Source organism: Mesoplodon bidens (genome assembly GCF_964165515.1).
Source record: "Mesoplodon bidens genome assembly, chromosome: 3".
NCBI lineage: Eukaryota > Metazoa > Chordata > Mammalia > Artiodactyla > Ziphiidae > Mesoplodon > Mesoplodon bidens.
Genome location: NC_138178.1, coordinates 174,821,356 through 174,831,517, shown reverse-complemented (window position 1 = coordinate 174,831,517; position 10,162 = coordinate 174,821,356). Strand labels below are relative to the sequence as shown.

The 10,162-nt window shown below is 52.8% G+C and overlaps 1 long non-coding RNA gene across 1 annotated transcript; it reads right to left on the bottom strand.

Moving 5' to 3' along the window:
* Nucleotides 1-23: 23 nt before the first annotated feature.
* Nucleotides 24-8,767, bottom strand: LOC308614180. Its single transcript, XR_014015363.1, has 3 exons — nt 8,688-8,767; nt 6,074-6,179; nt 24-5,855 (listed from the first exon to the last, which is right to left on the bottom strand). It is a non-coding gene; the product is annotated as an uncharacterized lncRNA (long non-coding RNA).
* Nucleotides 8,768-10,162: the final 1,395 nt, after the last annotated feature.

Here is a 10,162-nt window from a genome sequence, read left to right as displayed (position 1 = left end):
GCTGCTCCCACGCCTGGGAGCCACGAGGCCACCCTGGGCAGAAGCAACCCCCTGGCCTACCACCCCCCAGGGACGCAGAGGCCATCAAGGGACGCGCTAGGGTGGCAGGTGCCCAGCCCAGGGCCGGGCCGTGGGCTTGCTCAGTAAGGATCAACTGTTGGATGACGGGATGGACGCATGAGTGAACAAAGGGGTGAGACTGGTGAGGCCCCCACTCAAATGGGGCTTGGGGTGGGGTAATGCCCACTCCTCTCAGTAAAAAGACATCCACCCTCCACCCTTTTGACCTAAAACTTCTTGCATCCTCAACCACCCCCGCCTAGCAGCTCAAGTAGGCAGTCAAGTTCCTTCATTGACTCACCTGTCCAAACATACATCCCACATACTCTTACTGAACCCCACTTTGTGCCAGGCTGGTGCTGGACACCCAAAGGAGGAGTGGCTGGCCTAGGACACCCCCAGAGGACCAGATGAGGAAATGGTGATGGAGGAGAGAAGAAAAGGTAGATGGAGAATAGAAGGGGGCAATAAAAGCAGAAAAAACAGAAAATCAGAAGAATTGGGGTCGAGGGGATCTCCTGAGCCTCTGGGATTGACTTAATGGTGAATGCTGAGACCAGTGGGCCCTGGGAGCCACGGGGCCCACTCAGGAAGCCTGACAGGACCTCTGGGCTGGAAGAGTGGGGCACAGGGGTCCCGTGTGCATAGGCAGCTGGGAGCAGCATCCGTCCAGGCACAGAAGGGGGACCACAGAAACAAGGATGCAGGTTAAAACAGGCTGCATACACTCAAGAGCAAGTAGCACAGACCCCTCTGCTGGTGGCCCCAGAAGTTGAATTCATCTGCCTTCCACCCCTCCCCAGGTTCTCAAGTGCTGGAATATTAATGACTTTGGGACATGTATTTTAATTAGTATGTATGTGAGGGTGAAAAGGGGCCTATGGGTTATTTTTTTTTTCCTATTTAAAATAAATCCTCTTTTAGAAACACCAGGAACCGCTCTATTATTTTATTCTCCAAAAAGTGCACGGAGGAGTAGGTTTTTGTGGGATCCCTATTCTCAGAGGTGCTCACCCTCATCCAGTCCCCAAGTCCAGGCAACATCTAGGTCACTGCCACCAAAAGGAGTGGAGTTGCCCCAACTGGCCACCTGGGCCTCCTTCAACATTTTCATTTAGGGGGCTGGACGAGGGTTGGTTTTGTTAACTTGGAAAGAGCATCAAATTCTGATCCATGAAGGCCAGGGAACCTTTAGCCAACAAGTTAAGGAAGTTTTCAACTAAAAGTTTTCTTGCACCAAACACCTCGCTTTTCCCTTAGTTGTTCCCCGCCCACCCCACCCCCCCGCCAATTTGGCTGAAGGTCTGGGTAGAGCCTTAAGTTTAATTGGAGTGATCTCATCTTGATCTGTCTTGGGGTGAGAAACATCCAGAACTCGGGATTCCTAAGGGCAAGTTTCCAACTCAGGCACACTTGCTCTAAAAACATTACTGGGAGACTTCCCTAGTGGTCCAGTGGTTAAGACTCCACACTTCCAATGCAGGGGGCGTGGGTTCGATCCCTGGTCGGGGAGCTAAGATGTCACATGCCACAGGGTGCGGCCAAAAAAAAAGGTAATAACAATTAAAAATAAAGACATTCATGGGCTCCTGGGAGTCTAAGAATCAGGACAGAAAGGGAGAATTTGGGTGGGGGGGGAGGTGGCGTGCAGGACGTATGGGAGGGGCACGTTTAGGGGATAAAAGGAGTGACTACAGGTTCTGGTGCTGGATCTGAGTGGTCCTGACAAATCGCTGGCCCTCTCATCCCTCTCATCCTATGTGGGGGCCAAATGTGAGCCCCAACCATGCCCTTCCCTTGGTGGGGGGACTGGGGTACCAATACCCATCCATTTCCTGACCTGGAAGGAGCATTCCACGGGCACTACGCCTAAGCCTTGACTTTTCTACCATTTGAGGATCTTAAAGGCTCAACACCAGTGAGTCCTAAAAACAAGTCTGGTGTGAGGCAGAGGTGGAAACATGCACCCCCATCTCTCTGCTTTTGGAAAACGGATCCCAGAAGCCTGAAACGCCCTGGCCCATTGCTGGTCTGCGTGTAGGGTCAAACAAAGGAACTTTCTGCAAAGCAGCCCTATCTGTGGCCCAAAGCTGCCTGCAACTTTCCACCCCGCTCAATGGATCGCGAGCTGGGACAGAGGCAGAGACTTAAATGGGAAGCAAAATGAATCGTGGGCTCCAGCAGCAAAATTAGAAGTGTGGCTTCAGACCCACGTAGCCCGTGCCCTGCGGCCGCGGCCCAGCGGCACTTATTATGATAATCAGTGTGTTTTTCCTTCCCAGACAAAGAAGCCTCCTTATGAGGCGAATATTGGAATCCAGCAGCTACCTCATTAACGTCTGCAGCCTCTTCCTTGACAAGGCCCAAGATTAGCCCTGTGTTCATTAACGGAAAAGGGCGGAAAGTGGAATAAAACTGAAAAACACAGCTGGGGGGAGGGGGGGCTCTTTCTGTCGGCCATTCATTCATTGAAAGACTCCGTGTAGCTTCGGGATTTAATCACCAGCCGAGGGGGCGTTTAACCAGGACGGAGGAGGTAAAGAGGTTAAACCTGATAGAAGGAGTTAAAAACCCAAAATGGGGCAATTTGATTTGAAAGCTTCCTGGGATTTGTCACTGGGATAATCAATTTTAAACCTTTTTCCTGTTTACTTTCTTTTTGCCTAACCCAAGAAGAAACCCCTTCCTCTGGATGTGGTTTTTTTTTTTTTTTTTTTTTTTTTTTTGGTGGGTTTTCATATTTTCTAAGTCTCCCTTTCCTACTTTTTTGTCTTTGGTGCCTTTTTCTATTCTTTGCTTCTTTCTCTCCCACTGCCCCCTCCCCCCACTTCTTTCTTCTCTCTCTGGTCCTCCCTGTGGGAACTTAACCTACAAGAACATCTGATGATGACCCCAATTGTACTTTCTCATGAACACTTTATTGAATTTATTTCAAGTCCCTCAAAGAGTGGGACTTAAAATCTTACCTGCAAGACTGCTCACCTGACCTGCCAGGTCAAGACACCCTATACTGCAACTGAGAAAAAGGTGGCTTGGAAAAACTGACCTACCCCAAGGCCTCAGCTCTAGGTGGTTTAGATTCCACCCCAGGGTGAGATGCTAAGAGGCAGGTTCTAGAAGGTGAGAGGTCTGGCTACTCCAGTTCCTAGGAGCCACTAAGAAGGAGGAAAGCCAGGAGCCGGTGACTCTGTGAAGTCTACAGGGGCGTGTCTGTCCATAGAAGTGACTGGAGCTGGAAAATGTGAGAGAAACACTGGATACGTGTCTGTGTGTCATGTGCCCGTGAGCCGGAAACGTGTCCAGGGTTAACCTCCAGAAAAGTCATTACCTTAGTGACAGCCGATCAGCGGAGTGGAAGAGGTCAGGAAGCAGTGGGTTGGAGAGGAAACTGGAGGTGAGGAAGGAAGACAGCAAGTGTAGACAGGCCTTTCGAGAAGCTTGGCTGCGAAAGGAAAGAGAGAGTGGCTAGAAAGCAGGGCAGGAGGGGCCCGGAGGCTCAGAGCAAAGTTAGGAATTTGGAGGGAAGGCCAGGTCTGAGACAGGAGAGGCCAGGGCAGGGGACGGCCTCTCCCTTGACTGTGTCAGATGCCTCAGATGCCCTAATCTGAAGGCCGCTTGACGGCCTCTTCCCCTAGGAGGCTCAGGCCAGCCCCGGGTCCGGACAGGGAGTTGTGAGGTTCAAATGAATTGATGGTTGCCACAAGGCCTTTGCCAACTGCAAAGGGAGACATAAATGCTCCCCGTAATTACTCACTAGGCTCAATTTTACAGCCCACTCCAATCTCACTGGGGCCTGGATTTTCACTGACCATGAATTATGCGGCCTTTACATTAAGGATGTAAAACCCAGCGGTAAAAGCTCCCGCTAGCCTCTGGAAGACAAAAGGTCTCTCCTAATAGCCTGGATTAACTCACAGCAGATCTCCGCCCACTTCATTTGTCACCTTCCAAGTCACCCTTCCACCTTCATTTGCCACATAATCCAATCAGCCCCTTTCAGAAGCCCGGGAGCTATTGTCTATACCAAGCCGGGTTTCTCTAAAGCAGCCCAAGTTGTTTTTGTCTCGTCCGGACAAAACTGGTTGGCTTAAAAGGGGACGAAAGAAAGTGGCGGTCAAACGAGGACCCCAATTAGCTTCCAAGAGACTGTTTTCATCATCTTTGTATCACATACCAGGCCTGGTGTGCGGGGCATATTGTAGGCGGTCCAGAAAATGTTTGTTGAATTATTCTGTTTTTATTTCTTCTGGAATTTATTTATTGAGCGCAAACACAGCACCTAGTGGGTGCTAGCTGTTATTTACTGAGGGGGGACAGGGCTGGGCATGCGATAATCAGGGACAGCTTCCTGGTGTTAAGTATCTCGCAATTTCCACAGCAATTTACAAAGCACTTTCATAGTGGTTACATCATTTGGCCTTCAAAAGCGCCCTGTGGGGTAGATAAACGCGGGTGTTTTTTTGTGTTGCTTTTTTTTTTTTTTTTTTCCCTAATCCCCATTTAGGCCATGAAAAGAACTGAGACTTGGAGAAGTTAAGCAACGTATTTAAGGTCACACCATTATTGAGAGGTGAGGCCAGCACATGGTACCAGCATTGGGGCCACCCAAGACCCCCAAGACCACCCTGGGCAGCTGGGATTTCAAACAGGCTGCCCCATTGTCAAACGTTTGATTGGAAATCAAAGGGCTCTTGGTATAACTCTGGGGCAGGGGGTAAGGGGCAGCCACAAATGGCACCCAGGGTCCAACTCTGACCCCTTCTCTTGCCAGCAACGTGACAAAATGCTTACGCTCCTCCAGCCTCAGCGACCTCACTGTAAATGTGAATCGGTCCGTCCCCTAGGGAGGGGCACTCTGTTCAAATACAGTCTTCTTGCTCTCCATCTTTTAGAATTACTCAAATCGATGCCAAATTCATTCTCACCTGTAAATGAGGCGGCCTCACTCACATGGACATCGTACATAGAAATAACATAGGCACAGAACATTGAAAGTGCTCTGGAAATGACCACATGCACCATGCATGTCCTTACTCAAGTCAGCCCAGCACCCACCTGGGTGCAGCCCCTACCTGGTGCAGGGAGAGCCCCGTGGACTAGGGCTGTCCGGAGCGCTGTGGGAAAATAAATAAGAGGTGTAAGACAGGTGAGAGGGGTAGGGATGGACTGGCCAACCAAACTGTTTCAACAAACATTTGTTGATTGCCTCCTCTATGCCTGGCCCTATCCGAGGCTGCTTGGACTCATTCAAACTCACAACACCCTGGGAGGTTGCTCTTCTCAACCCCGTTCCCAGAAAGGACAGGGTGATCTCAAAGGTGGTGGGGATGCCCTTGGCAGTTGAGTAGCATGGCGTTGGGGCGCATGCTCATTCCAGAAGCCCACCCTGGGCCTTGGAATTGCCAGTGAGATGCTGGTCAAGCCATTGGCCCAGGTCCTCCTCCTGAGAAGTTCCCAAAGGGACTCTTCCATTCAGAGCATCATGGGGGTAACAACGGGGTGGACTGAGAAAGACTGACACCTCCCTGGGGTTGGAAACCCTCCAGGTCGCTGACATGTTAACACAAGCAGAGACACATAGAAAAGCAGTCATAGCACCAAGGCAGAAGCATAGCAAAGGTCCGGCGTTAAGGACCAATGCCCCCTCACTAGGGCATTGGTTTAAGCCGTTAGCCAAGAGGGACAGCTGGTCTTTTCTGGTCCTCTTCATCCTCCGTCGTCCTGGTCCTAGGGGTCACTGCCAGTGGCTGCTTTGTATGCTGGTGGCATCCAGGGATCCATGCTCCTAGCATCCTCTGCAATAGATCAAAGGTTAGAGGAACCACTTACAAGCCCAAGTCTCAGTATTAATTAAACTTTAAATGAATTAATTACAGCTAAAACTAATTAGTTAAAATTTTAAATTGCCTTTTAACTGCTAATGGGTCTGGGGGTGGTGCAAGGAGGGTGGCAGGGGTGAGGGATTCTGCCCACCATGTTGTGTGTAAATTGCCACAAGGAGGGGTTGAAGTACCATGAGGTGGAGGTGAGCAGCAAGCACCTTGGCATCAGCTTGGCATCCAGAGGTGGTCCTTGAAGACAGGGAGGCAAACGGATGATGTCATCCTTGAAGAGAGACCCTATGGCAGGGAGGGGGCGGGATTAGAAACCATCTTGATGACCTCTAATGGCCAGCACAGGAACAGCAGGGGGAGGGAGGGGGCAGTCAGAGGGAGAGGCAGGGGTTAGTGAGAAAGAGGAGGAAGGAGGCGGGAAGAGGGAGAGGTGGAAGGGGAGAGGAGGGAGGAGGGAATGGGAGAGAGGGAGGGGACGGGAAAGGAGGGAGGACGAAAATGGGAGGGGAGATGGGGGAAGAGGAGAAAAGGGAGGGGAGGAGGGAGAGAAGAGCAAAGGGGAGGAGGGAGAGAAATGGGAGGGGGTAAGGAAAATTTGATTGACAGGGCACAAGTGTTCGCTGTGTGCGCGTGCGCAACCTGAAGCCCGGTGTAGCGGGCCGAGAACCATTTTCAGACATAGACCGCTAGGGGGCGCGCGGCCAGCACCCAGGGCCCAAGAGCACAGACACCTGCGGTGTGCGCGCGGGAGACAACTTCTGCGCCGCCACCCGCGCCTGGCCCGCAGCTGCCAGGGGCATATATGGCATAAGATGGGGGGGGCCCAACAGGTCTCAGGCTAGGAAGGGGGACAGGGGCCACCCCAGCTCATCGCGCAGGGCCGCTGTGTCCCCTAAACGCCACGCCTGCCATCACCAGCCAGAATCCACCTGTGGACATCGGGCAGCACGCCCCCATACACGTCCTGGGGTCTTTCTGCGCCCCCCAACTGTCATCTTGCACCAGAGAGATATGAGGACTTCAAGGAGACAGTCGCCATAAGGGTCTTTCCAGAACACTCTTTCCACTTTTAATAGGTAAAAACACAGAAATCTTGGCTCCAACCTCCAGAAAATGCAATTAAACATAAATTAATTAAAATTATAAAGCCCCAGTTCTCAATACACTATTTTCACTCACTTATGGTCTCTGGACGCATGCTACAAAATATGGTACCACTAGAAAATAATATAAAGGCGACCAAAACCGCCTAAAATTATCCAGACCACCATCGAGCCCCCCACCCCCAAATCTCACCTCCCTTCCACGTCACAGTAAGAGTTTCAAGACCCCCGCACGATGGCGCCTAATGAACCATCTTAGAGCCTCTACATCCAACTCAAATGAGCCACATCTTCCTAAGACCCTCAAAACCAAAACCGACCGAAAATAAACTAATCTGCGTCCACGCTTTTCCACGACACCCTAGGTCATGCAACCAGGGCCGATCACGGCATCTCTGCCCAGCGCGAATCCTGCAACCGCTCCCCAGTGAACCCGGGGGTCTTAAAACATTTCCCCCTTAGGTAAATGAATTCAGAATTCTCCAGTAAATCCCGCGCCCGACCCCCTCCAGCAGGAGAACAAAGGCCACCTCCCCTCCCCACCCCGCCCCCCAAAATTCCGCAGTGCCACCAGCGCCCTCTGGCGGCCAGCAAGAAAACCTTCCAGAAACCTGCCACGTAGCAAGCCTCTCACGCTCCCCTCCCCAAGCCAGCCGGCCCAGTGGGGAGGGGGCGACGTGGGGGGGGGCTTGACAGGGACAAAGGAAATGGCAAAAGGCGACTTTTGGCAAAAGTCAAAAGTCAAAAGTCAAAAGCCCACAACATGTCAGAATCTTCCAGCGACCATCACGCAACACTGAAAAGACCCCCCGACCCCCAATTCTCAGCTCCCAGTGCCCAGACCCCCCCCAACACGCCCCCTTTTCTGTATTTCTCTCTTCCCTCTTAATTAGCCTCTCCCAGACCCAAGGACACAGGCTTATCTCCACTCCAGCCCACCTCCTGCTTCTATCCTGCCTTCGCCCCCAATTACTTGACCCTCCCCCCAGCCGCCCTTCTCTACCGAACTCATCCTAGAGGGGCTTCTGGTAGGTTTGCACTTGGGCGCCACATCTCCACTATTTAAGTAAACAGATGATACCAGGTAGCAATTTTACTGTCTAAATTTTGACTGGAGTAGGCTTTGCACTAACCTGTGTACTTGGATTCAGAATCCCTAGCGGATAAGTACCTCTACTCGTCACGCCTACGGCCACCAAGAACCTGGCCAAAAACTAGCGGGAAAATATTGCCCAGGAGACTCTTCTTTTCGGGTGCTCTCCCCCCTAATTCTATGGCATGCAGAAGACATCCGCCGCCATATCTCCCACCACTCGTGATTCTAAAGGGGGCTTCAAACAGAAAATCTGGGTTTTGGACCCCAGGGGCTGCGGCGGCACACTGGCCTCTGACAGGGCTTTGATTAGATTCCTCCCACTCATCCTCATAGGAGCTCCTACCACCCAGCCTTCCCTCAAGGGCAGCACTGGAAAGTGGCCCTGGGATTTTCCCCCCCAGGAAAATGTGCCTCGAGATTTTCCTTCCTGACAGAATTTCATTGCCGATGCTCGGGGACAAGGCGAAGTGGCCGCCTTCAGGAAGGTCCCGGCATCTATCTTGCGGCATGTCCAGGAGGACGGAGCCCAGCCCAGAAGGGGGTGTCGTCTTCCTTTTGCACATCCTCTCGGGCAAGGGATGGCCAACCACTCACCAGGGTAGGGAGGTTCTCGCGCGGGCGCCCCGGCTCTCCCGAGGAGCTGCGGCCAAGGCCAGCGGGCCAGGGCGCGCTCCATCCCAGCTCTCCGCCGTCTGCGCTAGGGGCTGGCTGGGTGGGGTTTATATCGAGGCGCAGAAGGGGTGGTCTCTGACGTCAGCGCATTCTGCTGCAATGCGCTCATTTCTCCAAAAGTGATTGGCCGGAAAAATGAGCCCCCCAGATTCTATGACAAATTGCTCTAGCCGCACCCAGATTGCAGCAAAGAAGGGAGGAAAAAATTCTGCCGCAGTGCCCCTCGCCGCCATGACCAACACCCTGAGCTCGCTGGTGCTTTTTCCTGCATGAGCCCCGCGCGCCAGGCAGGCAGATTTCTGTGCACAATTTGCTGGGAGAACTGGACAAGGGGTGGTTATCCTCAGGCGGGCCGAGGGTAAAGCTGGGGCACCGGGGGCAGCAGATCACACACCTGGCTATTTCGGAACCTCCATCAGAGGATGCGGCTTAGGAAAAGAAAATGATGCTTTCTGCTTCTTGTCCTGGGAAATAAAATGCCCCAGGCAAGATAAGCGGTACCCAAATGTAAGTCAGCGTCTGTCACCCCCCTCTTAGCCCACTCGTCCATTTCCGACTGGGAGACTCGATATTGCATCTCCGAGTCAGAAAAACTGGCTTTTGAGTCCCCAGCTCTGCCGCTTACAACCTGCGTGCCCTGAACCCTGCAATGCCCCCTCCTCTGCCAGGGGGTCCGCTTCCTCCACGTTAACAAGGGGGTACCCCCTAACCAGGGTTGTAATAATCTAGACACGAGCCGTGTCCCTATAGGGAAAGTACTTTTGGAGGAGGACTGTGTCCCACAAGGAGATGCACAGGGTACCCCCCAAATGTGAGATGATGTCCGCACACATACACTTTGAAAAGCCCCCCACACACACCGCCCCCGGGGAAACAGGCAGCGACACATGTTGCGGCAGAACATAGCTGCACGGCCTTGTGCTCCGGGACTTGGCACATGAGACTTAATCCTTAACAGGTGGCGCCTTCAGCAGCTCTGCCGGGCACCGAGTGGCAAAGCGGGCAGAACCGTCAATCAAATGTCCTCTCGCAAAGGTCAAAATGCTGTTGAAAGGGACTAAGGATCTATCTTAGGGCGACAGGTGGGTGGCAGCCGGGAGGGCAAGGCTGAAGCTCCTGGTGACAGAAGAGGGGTGAGGATGAGTGACGAGTCCCAAAGGGGAAAGCCGGAGGGGCCCCGCGGGGGTATCAAGTTAGAACAGCTCCCCCGCACTTCTGAGGGGCTTCAAAGCAGCGGCTTCAGAGCGAGCCCCCCATGCCCGGCGATCCTGTAGGTAACTATAGCCCAGTCGGGAGATTCCAGGGCTGAAAAGAAGGGACAGGTCTATTTGTAAGCCCACGGCTAGCGACAGGGAGGTGAAAATGGGCCACCGGGTTGCACGAGACACCGAGCCTTG